Here is a 13616-nt window from a genome sequence, read left to right as displayed (position 1 = left end):
GGAAATTCTGTTTAGGGTGCAAAGAGCCACTGTCCGTCTTCGTGTGGTCATCTGTGCTAGCAAAAACATGAAGAAGAAAGTTAATTTGGGCCTGTCACTCTTCTCCATGTACCTTACTCTAAGCTGCTAGCCCCTGGAAGCTTCTTCAGTTGCGTTCTCTGTCCCCTCTCTGCACACCAGCTGGAGCCAAAGGCGGGAGCAGAGAGACCTCCCCGGCCCCCACACCCAGCCCCCTGCAGGCCTGTGGTCCGTGGGCTTTCTGAACTTCAGACGGATGGGCTTCATCCCATCTGTGCATCCCAGGGCTAGTGCTGTGCAGTCCTGGGCTTCTCTGAAATGCTGAAACCGATTCTATTTTCTTTCACTCGGGGCCACTTATATTTGATTTGGAAGCCATACTTTAAAAATGTCTGCTTTTTTTGCCCCCTCACTTGAGCTTTTGAAGAATTAAATAAGAAAATGCATTGTTATCTGTTGTAGGGGGGAAAAAGTGTTTTTCTTCCTCACTCTTTCATTAGATAAAGAACAGATGAGAAAATGTATTCTTTGCAGATGAAAGCAGCATGTACTTAGATTATCAGACAACGTCTGAACTAAACAACAGTAAATTTGTCTGGCAGCAATGGGTGACTCCTAGGAAGGAGTCCTCCAGTCGTTAGACAAATGCAGCATCCCCCTCATGCTTGTAAAATTAGGAAGCGCATTAAGAAGCCCCTGTGTGAGTAGCTTGTCTGATTGCTGGATGGATAAGCACGTTAGAGGCATTACTTGGGGTCTGAAGCCGACGCCACTTAATCCCCTAAACTTCAGTGCATTGTAAGAGTGCAGAGAAGAAAACGCTGTGTGAGACGGCTTTGATGAATTGGGGTGAACTTATATTCTTAAAGACTGTTCAAAGGCTTACTTGACCTTGGGAATTAGAGTTGACCCGAAATCACCTATCAACTTAACACGCATTTATTTGGTGATTTAGTTAAAACTACTTGTGTAACCAACGGGACTCTCTAATAAGAGCAATATGTTTTTTTCTGCTTTCCGCAATTATAGACAGTCAGTGGCTTTGGTCATGGAAGTCGTTTTCACAACTTCAGTGAATTCTAGGTTCTATTCAGATCTGTTTCTTCTAATAATATGGTATTTTCCTCACTTCTTAACATGGCAGTTTGGATGGAGAACAAAACTAAGAAGGACCAAAAAAAAAAAAGTTCCTGGGAAAGCTGTAGGGCAAATGGAAATGCAGTGTTCAAGGTTAATGAAAAATGTTTGGGGTAACAAGGTTGAGGAAAAGCAAGGGAGCCCCGTGGCATGGTGTTGGCTGAGAAACCAGACCTCGCCAGAGGCAGCCCGGCTGGTTTGGGAAACCTCCGTGATAAAATGTCGCGGTGGAAACCTCTGCAACGTGTGTTAATACAGAAGTTTGGAGACAGAGGGCCTGAGTTATGAGCAGCGAATAACATCATAAATGTAGCAATTCTCAAATGCCAAACCCTTGTGAAAAGCAGTTGGATGAAGAAATGCTGGAGCTTTTAAAAGCTCCCTTTCACTTTCTATATTTTTTTTCTTTTTCTGTAACTTCATGCAGAACTAATTTTATACACTGTTCATTTGATTTGAAAATGCCAGCGTCTGGGGTAGCATTAAAGAGCATTATTGAGGGAGCCACTCTTGGCAAAGCGCTTGGCTGAAAAGGCTTGTCGGCTGTCACGTGTCTCTGGAGTTGTCGCTGGGGGGCGGGGAGCCCCCGTTCACCCCACTGTGTGCCTCTGCCCAGAGTAGGTAGCAGCCCTTCTGCGTGGAAGCTGCCTCGCCTCGGCCCACAGGGGCGCCAGGAGTGCCGTGGGGGCCAACCGACTCAAGGAGCAGACGTAAATAGATTCTGAAAGGTCCACCCCGATGTCTTCTGACCAAAGCCTCTTGGAATTTCTTTGATTTCTAGTTGACATAAATTAGAATTACACAGGCGTGAAGAGTCCGCCCAAAAAAAGATCAGAGAGGCTGCTGGGGGAGGAGAGTTGCCTCTCTCTGATCCTATTGATTATCCAGCTGCCTTGAGGCCAGGGGCCTCCGTGGAGGTCGACTATTATTGATCCACACACCATGGAAATAATCAAATTAATTCATTTCTCATCAAACTTCCACTGCCAAGACCTTTCTCCTCACCTGCCCTCATTCCTGAAGTGCTTAGGTAAGGAGCGAAACAGATGATCTCTTTTAATAAGAAATGATTTCTTCAGGTCGTAAGAAATCCTTGTTTTCACACAGGGTTTCTCTCATTGAAATGGTGGAGAGATTTAATCAAATCAATGAGCAGTCAATGCAGAAAGAAAGTTAGGGAGACCAGTCAGCTCCTTAAAGCCAGGAATCCGCTTTGCAACCTTAAAATATCAAGGGCCAAGTTTTGCATGCCCAATGTAATGTAAAAATATTCAGGAGGAATTGACCACTGCGTTTTTTTTTCAGGAAGTAATTATTGTAAGAGAAAGCCTCAACAGCCTAAAGATTTCTGCGGAGAAAATGGAGTTTTCATCAGCTCATTTAGGAGCCATGAGCAGGAAAGCCCTACGGGGAAAATAATATAGGACTCTGTAACTAATATACAGAACTAACTGGAAAAATCAGTTTAGGGGAAAAATAATTTGCGGGGCCCTGTGTCCAGGACTTGTTTGGGCCGCAGTTCAGCCATGGAACAACGCATGTGCCTGCAGGGGCTGCCCTCTGCCCGCAGCGTACCCACAGCTGTTTCCAGGGTGCCGGTAGCCAGAATTTTAAGATCACAAATGTATGCCTTATCAAAGAAAACAAAACAAAAATGCTCTCCTGACAAGGCGGGAGCGGTCTGACGGTATCAGATGGGGCGGTCATGGGAGACGTATCCGTTCCCCAAGCTGCCCGCCAGGCCACGCGCCCCAAGAGAGGACGTGAAAAAGAGTTGTGTGAGGCTGGGGCTCTAAAATCTGAACTCGAGTCCTTTGCGTGAAGTATAAGCATCTTGTTCCTTCTGCTGATAAAACAGTTTCTCCCAGTGATTTCCGCACAGGAGCACTTAAAGCACATTTTTACAGCCCTCGTCTGATTATCCCTGGTAATTGAAACAGGGAAAAAAACCATCCGCTGAAACTCAGAGGTTATCTCTCCACCTCATTTTAGCCAGGGCCCCAGCTCCTCCTCTTCCAGCCCTCCTCGCCGACGTTCTCCAGAGCAGTCGCTGAAGGCCTTTCTGGTGTTTAAGTAATAAAGCAGGAGCCCCTGCGGTGGCTCCGTAGACGGGGCCGCGCTGGTGGGCACTCGGGGCAGGCCACCAGGGTTCCAAACCCCACACCCTGCGCTTGGCTCTCTGTGGGGCTTCAGACAGCTTACTCTAAAAGCCTGTTTTACCACCTGATAAATGGGATAGTATTTGCCCCACGGGGTGGTTATGAGATTATATGAGATATTTCAATAAAGCACTTAGCCTAAGGTCATACACTCTGTAAGCGCGCAGTAAATGTCAGCTACTGTGACTATTCTCTTTATTGACCTACGTATATACATGGCTGCCCTGGAATCCTTTCGGATATTTAACCATGATGTGAACTGCCCAGTTCATATTTTCTAGCCATGAATATAAATTCACATGCTCAGATCTTACAAAGAAAAACGTAGGCCCCTGAGACTCAGACAACAATTCTTTAAAAAAAAAAAATTCTATTTTTTGAATAGTCAGGGACCCATTAAATGACGGTCAAATGTATGGAGGAGGACAAAACCTCGGGGCCTGAGGGCTCAGTCCGTCCTTGTGAAGAGAGAGTAAGAGCTCAGCAAGTTAGACAGCCCGCCAGTTCCAGGCTGGTGTGTTTCTTCAGGGAAGACCGCGTGTCCCTGGAACATTTTAAGGGCTGTGCAAGTAACTGCTTGTGTCTTGCTCACTCCTTTTGTGGGACTGACGCATGGTGAGATTTTTTTTAAGGGAGAGAAGAGGAAGCCTGCTGTTCCCCAAAAGCTGTGGGGTGAATAGAATGTTATGTTGCAGTTTGCCTGAAGCGTCATTGCTTTGCAGTAAATAACCTCCTTGGAACTCTGATTTGGCTTAAGTAATTTTAAGAAAGAGTTAAGGTTGGAGGATCATATAATTTTTTTTCTGATTTAGAAATAGAAAAGGTTAGCAGCGAGTTCTTACAGGAGCTCTGACCCCAGCACTCCTAAGCATCTCACTTCACAAAGTAGAAACGAGGGCCGCCTGCCAACGCTCTGGAGACTGGGGGGTCTGCGGGTCCCTGGAAGGGAGCCCCCCAGCCTGCCCCCCGAAACCCAGCTACTCAGCGCCAGGCTCCTGGGGCCTACCACATCTGGCAAGCAGTTTTTCAAGAGAAAGCCCCATATATTTTATCAATATATTCAAAAAGCATCTACTGAGCTCCTGACTGTGGTCCAGTAACTGTACTACCCGACAGGTCAGAAAAAATACCACCAAGATCAGAGTTCCTGCCCCAAGGAGCTTGCAGCCCGCTGGGGAAGACAGACAAGCAAATGGGCAGGTACAGTGGTGTCAGGGTGCCGGAAAGTTCTCTCTTCTGCACGAAGAACCTCGCTTTGGTTTCACGTGGCTTTCAGCAACAGTCCTTGCAGTTTTGTCTTTCCGGTTCAGCTCCTGGAAAGGACCGGCTGTGAACACTTGTCCTTACTTTTCTGCACCCCCGACAGTCTCTTTCCACGCTGCAGGCGACAGTGACTTCCATCTCACTGACTCCACTTTCCGCCTCCCTGACCACAGCTCGCTCCATCCCCGAGCAGCTGCATCCACGGGTACCCGCTCCCTTCTTAAGGAGGATGCCTTTCTCTTCCTCGTCACCAGGCTCCCGGCTCCTGCTGCCTCCTCCCAGGCTGCCTGCATTTCCTTACCCGTAAAGTGAGAATGAGGGCAGCACGGATCTCAGGGCTGCTGGGAGGATTGAGGGAGTCGGTGCAGGTAAAGTTCCCTCCGTGAAGTAAGTCATGGCTATTAGCCCTTCGCTGTGTGCGGCCTCAGGGTTCCGAGGAGGTGCCTTCGAGCCTCTTAGGAATGACAGGTGGCTAGGAGGCCAGAGGGCCTGTCCCGGCGCCTGACAGCAGCCCCGGTGACCCCACTTTGACTGCTTTATCCACTTGGCTTATTTATTTGATCTGTTGACTTGTTTACTACCTTGGTTTGCAGAAGCATCATACAACCAAAAGCAAGTTTGAAAACCATTAGATCCCATTGCTTCTGAATCATTTGATAGACAATAAAAAAGTAGCTATTTAACTTTCACTTTTCAGACTGGGGGGAATAAATAAGTGAGTAAGAAAGATGATACCTTGGATTTAGTACCAGTTTCCTGTAGCCGGGGGGTTCTGAGGGCTGCCTCAGGGGTCCAGGTCAGTCAAGGACAGAGTTCAGACCTCTGCGGTGTGACGAGACTCACACCCTTCAGAGCCTAACCCTGAACGGCTGTGATTCATGTAGAGCCTCTCTTCTGAAAGTCAAAAATGTCGCTTGTTTATGCAGAATAAATTTTTGCTGCTAATAAATTTATTTTAGGAAACAGGTCAAATCCGTAAATTCTACCTGATGGAAATTCAGTTTTAGAAAGAATTTTTTTTAAAAAAACCAGGTGTCCACTAGTGGTTACCATTGCCCTAAGCTTTATGTAAGAAAATAAAAACTGAAATCAAGAAAGCCAGTAAGCACAAAAGAAAACATAATTTTAGGTTCTGAGAGTTTTCTGTCTCAGTTGTCTTTTTCAGCTTAACTTGTGCACGTTTAATTTAGAAACACACAGATGTGTTCCCATAAATATGTCACACTCACTGCTCCCTCAGTGACAGTGTTTATTAATTATCATTTTAGGACCCAGGTTTTCTCAAGTAGTCTTTTAGGGTGCCACCAAGTCTTCCCCAGTGGCTTTGTCCATCCAGGCGTCCCACATATGTCAGGATTGGTTCTTACCTATGCCGCATGTGCAAATCTATACGAAAGATGTACAGCCTTGCATGATGGGTCAGTACTATAGGTTTGCAGCCTCAGGACATCCTATCCCAGACTACCCCTGAAGTCTCCACTTGGCTCGAAACATCCTTCTGGGTGGAGGATCGCTCGGTGAAACAGGGAATGAAAACGTCGCTGATTTTTCTCTCTGACGGTCTAGTTGCTGGACGCCCGTCGCCCTGGTCTCTAATCAGAGGCTTCAGGTCGGTGAGCCCCCATTCTCACTTAGCACTGCAGCCGTATCTGTGATCCCCATTCCTCCAGATTCCTAGCAGCTCTCTCGCCGTGCAAACTCAGGTGAGTAGAAGCAACGCTAGTGTTAGCAGACAACCCACATTTCCCAAGGAAGAGACAGCATGAAGCCAGGCCTGTTGTGATATTGACAGAGCAGAGCACTTCCAATCATCGCAGATTCTGGATGGAGTGACTGCATCTGACCAAGCTGACTGAATTTATGAGCCTGCCTCTGTCAGCTTCATTGCATTGTCAGTGTCTTTCTCTTTCTACACTTTGGGATTTTGAGATGAGTTTCTTTGCCACCCAAGAGTAATATTTCTTACCTCTGTATAAAAAATACACCCTTGAAGGCCTCAGGCTCTTGGCATGAGGTTCGTGCATGAGGCCTAGTGCATTAAGGGTGGCCTGGAACCGTGCATATTTAGCAGGTGGTTTTTAGGCTCCAATAAGATGGTCATTTTCTTCTTAAGATTATATCAGACACTTAGTCATGTGTGCCCTCCCCTCCCTTAGATGTTGGGAAGGTCAGGTGGCCGCCTCCTGTCTCTCTGGGGTCTCTTCAGTCAACCTGAGCTTCACCCTGAAGTCTTCCAGAGGCTTTAAAACATACTTATACCTGGGTTCCAGTTCTGCAAGACTGGGATGCATTTAGTCTGGGATATGATCGGGCCACTGAGATTGTTTTTCAAAGATTCCCCAGGTGGTTCCAATCAGCAGTTGGACTGGGAACCACTATATTCTTGTTTGTATTCTCCGTTGCAGACACAGTTTAATTTCTTTTTTTAACTTAAAAATTTTTGTGAGTTAAACCCAAGACATTTTGACTTCGTAGGAAATCCACTGAGAAATGTTTTTTCTAGGCTGAACACCTGTTTCCCCTTAGTCTCCCTGGACAGAACATGTTCATGTTAATTACTTTAATTTAGCAGTCACCTCCATGCCTCCGCTAGGAGTTACATAACAAGATCGCCTAAGCTGTGTGCGCGGTATTCTGGATGTTCTTAGTCATCCCCTCGTTTGGATAACTGCACGAGATTTTCTGGGATAAAACTGTCCCTGGAATTCTTTGGCTGTTGCTGAGGCTGAAGTCCAGAGACCTCTTAAATGAATTCTGTTTGTCAGGCGGGGTGGGGGTTCTTGACACAGTTTAATCCATGCCACATCAGGGAACACAGATTGATATTTGTTGTGTGCATGAGTCACCACAGGGTGCGGAGAGAGACTTTGGTTTGGCTAAGAAAGGAAGCGGGGTGGGAAGGCACGTGACGCTGCCTGCAGACGCGGCCTCCCTCTGCTCACTTCCGCGTCCTCCTGCGGTCCTCCCTGCCTCTCCCCTTGCTGTGGGTCCTCCCGCAGCCGCCTCCTGCCTGTTGAGCTGCTGAACCGCTGGGACGCTCAGCTTGCAGCCCCAGGGAAAGAGACGAGGGGAGAGACCGTAAAAGCGGCATCTGATTCCTGGCGTCCCAGACCTCCCTGCCCTGGTCACAGGTGGCGCCGGCCGGGTGTGGCGAGTCCTCCAGACGGGGCCATGGGCGTCCTGCTGCAAAGGGAGGGAAACAGAATCACGAAAACACCCACCCGGCCTGCAGAGAGCAGGCGTACGTGGTCGGCAGTGCAGGTCCTGAGAAGAAAAATCACTGTATGGTCTGCTCTCTGATTCTCCCCTTAGTGTCCTATGTAAAGTATTTTCAGCTGCACTTAGATGACTCATCTCATTGACATGCAAATTGGAGGTATTACTAAATTCCCGTCCCCCTTATTTTATCCGTTTTAGCACGTGCCCATCTTGGAGCCAGTGGGCACTTGGCTAAAGAGCAACTGGGTCTCATTTGCATTTGCATCACCCACGAGGATTTCTGCCGGCACCCAGTGAACGCCAGGCCGCAGGGAGAGCCGGCACGTGTCCCAGGAGCTAGACGCTCCTGACTGCGGGGAGACCACATGCTGCCCCCAGGCCGCCGGGAGTCAGCCTGCGGGGCTGTGAGCAGCGAGGGGCCTCGCCCAGGGAGCCTGTGGGGATGGCAGACTAGTGTGGGGGGAGAGCCCTGAGTTAGGAGGCGGGAGGCCCCTGTGCTGTTTGCCACACTTTCCTGGGTTCCCTAGGGGCTCCTTACCCCTCGGCCTTGAGAAACGGGGGGGGGCGGGGGGGGGGGGGTCCTATTTTCTCCCCCACCACTGCACCAAGCTCAGAGCAGTGCCATCGCAGAGAAGAACCCCCTCAAGTTTGTTAGACGGGCTGGAGAAGCGTCGCCTTACAAAGTGCAGGACAGACGAGCTGTTTCCTTCTTGCTCTTGAGCACCTGCCCTTTCTCCCCTGAATAATACACATGTATTTCGTGCATGTAGTATCGAAGCTGATACCTCCGTGTCCTTCCGGAGTCCACTCAGACACCCCTGATTTTGGAAAGCCCTTTCCAGCCCTCCTGGCAGAGGTCGGGGCCTGCCCAGTTCTGCCCACAGCCACCGCTCCGTGCCCTGGGAAACAACTATGAGCTCAGAAGGACCCTTAAATGTCCCAAATTTTCAGAGTCTTCTGTGGGGCCCTCCTGGGTCTGCTACCTTGAGCAGGGCGGCCCTGGTGCTGCGAACTGAAGTATGAAACCTTCTGAATCATGTGGGTTTCTGCAGAGCTTTGAAAACCTGCACATAGCCAGTCGCCATTAGGGTGCTTCTCAGCGCCGTCTCCCCAGTATACTGAGCCACTCATCTCTAACAGGAGGGGCTGCCCTCAGTCAATCTGGAGTATAGCCTAAGGCTTCCCTGGTGGCTTAGATGGTAAAGAACCTGCCTACAACGTGGGAGACCCAGGTTGGATCCCGGGGTCGTCAAGACCCCCTGGAGAAGGGAATGGCAACCCACTCCGGTCCTCTTGCCTGGAGAATCCCATGGACAGAGGAGCCTGGCGGGCTACAGTCCAGGGGTCACAGAGTCGGCCACGACCGAGCAGCTGACGCACTATGGCCTCAACACTTCCTTGGCGCCGCCCATGGCCTCACGGCCCAGCAGGCAGCGGCTCGTGATGCCGAACCGCCCTCGCCAGCCGCTTTGGTCTCCTGTGCAAAAGTGCTGGGAACCCAGGTGCATAGGGACAGAGGTACCCGGGGGAGTCAGATGGCAAGAAGAGAAAGGAGAGGCGCCCCAAGAATCACCTTGTGTGTGAACTTCGAAGGATTAAAGGGGCTTGGAGCTGCCAAAACATCAAGATAATAGAGCCTGCCCCCACTGTAGCTGACAGTCTGGGAACAAGTTATCGCCACCATTTCTGAGGCAGTGCTGTTTGGTGCCCTTCTGGTTACTGAGGACATACGCATGGAGCAACCCTCAGCCAGCCAGTTTTCACTGAGTACTTACTGTGTGCCAGGCACTCGCCCGCTGCTGGGGTTTGGTAGTGAAGAGACGCAGGCGCTTACATTCTGATGGGGCGAGAACATGCCAGATGGTAATAGTAGGACCGAGAGCAGGGAGGTGACTAAGCTACTCCTTGCTGTCAAGGAACTTATGGTCTAGGGAAAATACAATACATTTAATGCTTGGGGTACTTTAACTAATGTTCACTTTTTGCAGGGAAACTTTCTCCATTAAAAAAATGATTTCAAGTAAGTCATTATATTCTTAAGTGTAGTTTTAATATACTCCGGTGCCAAATATTTCCCCTCGACACAAGAAATACATTCTATTTTATAGCATGAGTCAAAGAGGAAATAAGAATAACTTAAAATGAATGGTTTCTTCAGCAGATGTCATCAGATATTGTATTTTTTGAACAATAGGTATTGTTGGGGAGATAATTTAGGTCTAATCTTACACTTTCTAGAATTTTCTTGGAGAAGTGTCAATAAGGAGGTGAAGAAACAGGTGATGGTTTAGGTAAATAGGTTAAACTGAGTCTCAGAAACCCTGAATAATCTCTCCTCATCCTTGTATGGTAGCAGTAGCGATAGGATGAAACTATGGTATGATTTACCTTAATTAGCACAGCAATTTGCCTCACATTTTCAAAAAGTGCTAATAGATGTTAACTCAAAATAGATTAAAATACCAGACAAATTGCTACTACCTTAAAAGAGTTATAATAATTTTGAAAATGTAAATTATGGTTGTACAGTCTTTGGAGAGAACTATAAAATCCAATTTTTCTTATATTAAAAAAAAAAAGAAACCTGTAATACATGCTTCCCCCCCCTCTTTAATCACAATAATTTCTCCAAATGACACTGCTGAGTAATTCTTTAGAAGATCCACTGCATTTTTCAATCTTATGTGTAATACAGAAATTGCCATTGATAGTTTTCAGCAGAGGAAAAAAAAATTACCGACAACCAAGGATCATGGGGAAAATGTTTTTAATTCATTTTCATGTTCCATTTTTATGTTACATACATTTTATGAGTTGGAACAGAGAATAGTTCTTTTCATTCTAGCAAGTGGAGCTGTACATGACAAAATGCAGAAATGCATATGTAGGCCTAAGGAGTTAAAATGATTTGGACCGTCCCAATGTCTTACACCCAACTTTTTCTCTAAGGCACCAAACTGCTTATGGCGTCTATAGAAAGAGGTGAGCATAGTGTATACTTGTGAGGAGTAAATGAAAATAGCTTCCGTATAAAATGTGTCACACCTTATCGCCAGGAGACACTATAAGTAAAAGATAGAACTTCCCTGGTGGGAACACATGTATTTCCCCTGAATAGCTTCTACCCAACAAAGCTCTGAAATGGAGTATTTGCATTTTCCCTACTGCTTTATTTTCTAGAGTTTACAGAACACAGTTAGCAAACGGATTGCTTAGAAGACACATTATATCCACAGAGGATTACCTGCAGCATTTTTTATACAGCTATACAAAGCCAAATTACTGTCCTTTTTTTCACCCACAACCTGTGAAAGCCAGAAATCTAGCACTCTGTATATTCTCAGCTATAAGTGGGCCTTGCTTTACGCAACAGAAAAAGGTAGACTGAATTTCAGTAAAGCAAGGGATATAAAAACACATTAAGAGAGCTGACTGACTAAATTAACCCTACCATGAGTCTTTGCTAGAGTCAACAGTTAACCCCTAACTGAAGCTGATTCATGTGCTTCATAAATCGGTATCTTCATGTGTCAAGTTTGCTTAAGGTGAATTTTACCTCCTTCGTGCAAAGCAGCTATCACGTAGTGATATTTTATCTTTGTAAAAACTGGGCCTCCAAAACAAAATGCCTGTCAGCCCTTGGTGTAAAACTTTGTGCCGGCCTGCGTGTAGATTAGGAAGGACATATTGTAGAAGACAAGCCCCGCCTTTATGGTGCGTTTAGAGGTTTTCTCTTCTTCCTCCATTTTCCATCTATTTCCAGTTGGTTGTTTCTTGAATGCTAGGTGATCGGGGCTGCATTTACTCTCTTTGCCATTTGAGGCAGATTTTCTGAAAATCCTTTGGCCAGGTGACTTCAGCTCTTCCTTAGTGAGACCTGCCTCCTTCTAGGTTTATTCGTGGAAGCAGGGAAGAAAGTAACCTCACCCACAGCCTGGGCAACATCAGGTAAAGGAAAGGGAGGGTTTCCTGAAAGTGGCTGTGGAAAACCTGGACTGTGTTACCAAGAAAAGTTCCAGACTCTTCTCCAGAGAGCATTAAGATAGAATAGATTCTTCTTATATATGAAGTAGATTATCAAGGTTGCTTCTTACCCTGTGGTGATAGCTAATGTTATCAAGGTTTATTTCTGAAATATCTCAGAAGTTGAACAGTATTGAACATCACTGTAGAGAACTGGTCACCCTACCACAGCATTGATCAACTCAGTAAATGATCATTTATTGAGCATCAGCTCTACTAATAGGAACCACCATTTAGGGCTTTTTTATGTCAGTCACAATTAGGCACATTATTTTATCCTTGTAACATCCTACGACATCGGTACTTCTATCCTGTTTTTACAGTTGGAAAACCAAATTTTGAAGGGAAACCAGGATTCAGACCTGTGCCTGACTGACTCTGAGGTCAGCTATAGTCGCCACATCTCTTCTCTGCTTTGTACACAGCTCTGTGGTCTTATTAAAGGTAAAAGGCAGTCTCTGGTCCCCAGACTTTGGCTCAGGTAGAAGAGAGTCAAGCAAAGAGGTGATTGCAGTGCAGTGTGAGGGTGCTTAGGAGAGAGGCCTGCAGGCGCCTGCCGCGGGTTCGCAGAGGAGGGTCGGCTCGGTCAGGGAGGCTTCCTGAAGGAGGGCGTCCCTGAGCTGAGGACGAGTTCTTGGGGAAACTGCTGGGCTTGGTCTATAGTGCGTTAGTGTCTGGCGTCACTTTGCTCTTGGGTTTCTGTTTTTCGTTTGGAGTTTGTTACTGTTTTCTCCTCCTTTCACAAGCAGTAAGTCTGGCTCATGAATAACAATGTGATCATGGATCATGGTTCTTGTGGATCTTACATTGGAACAAGAGTAGACATTAAACAAAGCAATTATAAATGAACTTTTGAAGGTGCCATGAAAAGAAAGTAGGCAGTGCTGGAAGAGAGAATAACCCGGAAGCCTTAGCTGATTTGAGGAGGGAAGCGGGGTGTGGGCGAGGATCAAAGCCCCCGGGAGATAACGCGGAACTACGACTGAGGAGGGGTAGCCATGGAGGGGACTCTTAAGGGGGAGGGGGGTTTAAAAGTACTCCAGATAAAGAGAATGGCAGGTGCAAAGGTCCTGAGGCCAGAAAGCACTTGGACAGCCTCATAACTTGACATTAGGTCAGGTGATCGGATAAAATAAAAAATGTACCAGAGAGACAGGCATAGCTAGGTGATGCCTGACTTTGTAAGCCACTGTTTCAAGCAGCCTCAACTCAAGCTAGACTTAGGTAGAATTTAAATTAAAAAAAAAAATTGTATTGCTTAGAAATCCTTTAAAGGTCAGCAATTGATATTCTCAACTCTGATTTGTATATGTTTTTCTTTTTATTCAAAATTATTTTCTTCGTGTTTTTGTAAACAAAAGTCATACATTGTAACACAAAAAGATTGAACTGCATAGCTTGGTTGAATTTGGAATGATAATTGATTTCAATACAAGAAAGTCTTGAATAGAAATTCTGACAAAATATAAGTATCATCAGTGCAATGTGGAAATATCAACTCTGAATTTAACAAAGACTACATGTAATGTAGTTTAACAAAACACCATGTTATTTCAGAAAAGTGCAGAGGACTTAATGTCACGGTCAGCATACTCCCAAGCTGGCTTTCAAAGCAAATTGCAAGGGTCTGATGTTGTTTGAGGTTTTTCCTGATGGTCCTGATCTTTTTCAGTAGTGGACAGACGTGGAGAGGAAGCACAAAAATGTGTCTCAGCAGAACCTTCTTGCAGACCAGCTTATTCAATATAAATGAAGCATTATTGTATTTGAAAATGCCGAAGTGTTCAATAAAGATTT

At 46.4% G+C, this 13616-nt stretch overlaps 1 protein-coding gene across 1 annotated transcript in view; it reads left to right on the top strand.

Moving 5' to 3' along the window:
• The window catches only part of FBXL17 (F-box and leucine rich repeat protein 17), a 498904-nt gene that overhangs the window by 481493 nt on the left and 3795 nt on the right, over positions 1–13616 (top strand). The gene's annotated exons all lie outside the window — the stretch shown is intronic.

Source organism: Cervus elaphus, chromosome 9 (assembly GCF_910594005.1).
Source record: "Cervus elaphus chromosome 9, mCerEla1.1, whole genome shotgun sequence".
In the NCBI taxonomy this organism is placed as follows: Eukaryota; Metazoa; Chordata; class Mammalia; order Artiodactyla; family Cervidae; genus Cervus; species Cervus elaphus.
This window is presented reverse-complemented; position numbering and strand designations above follow the sequence as displayed.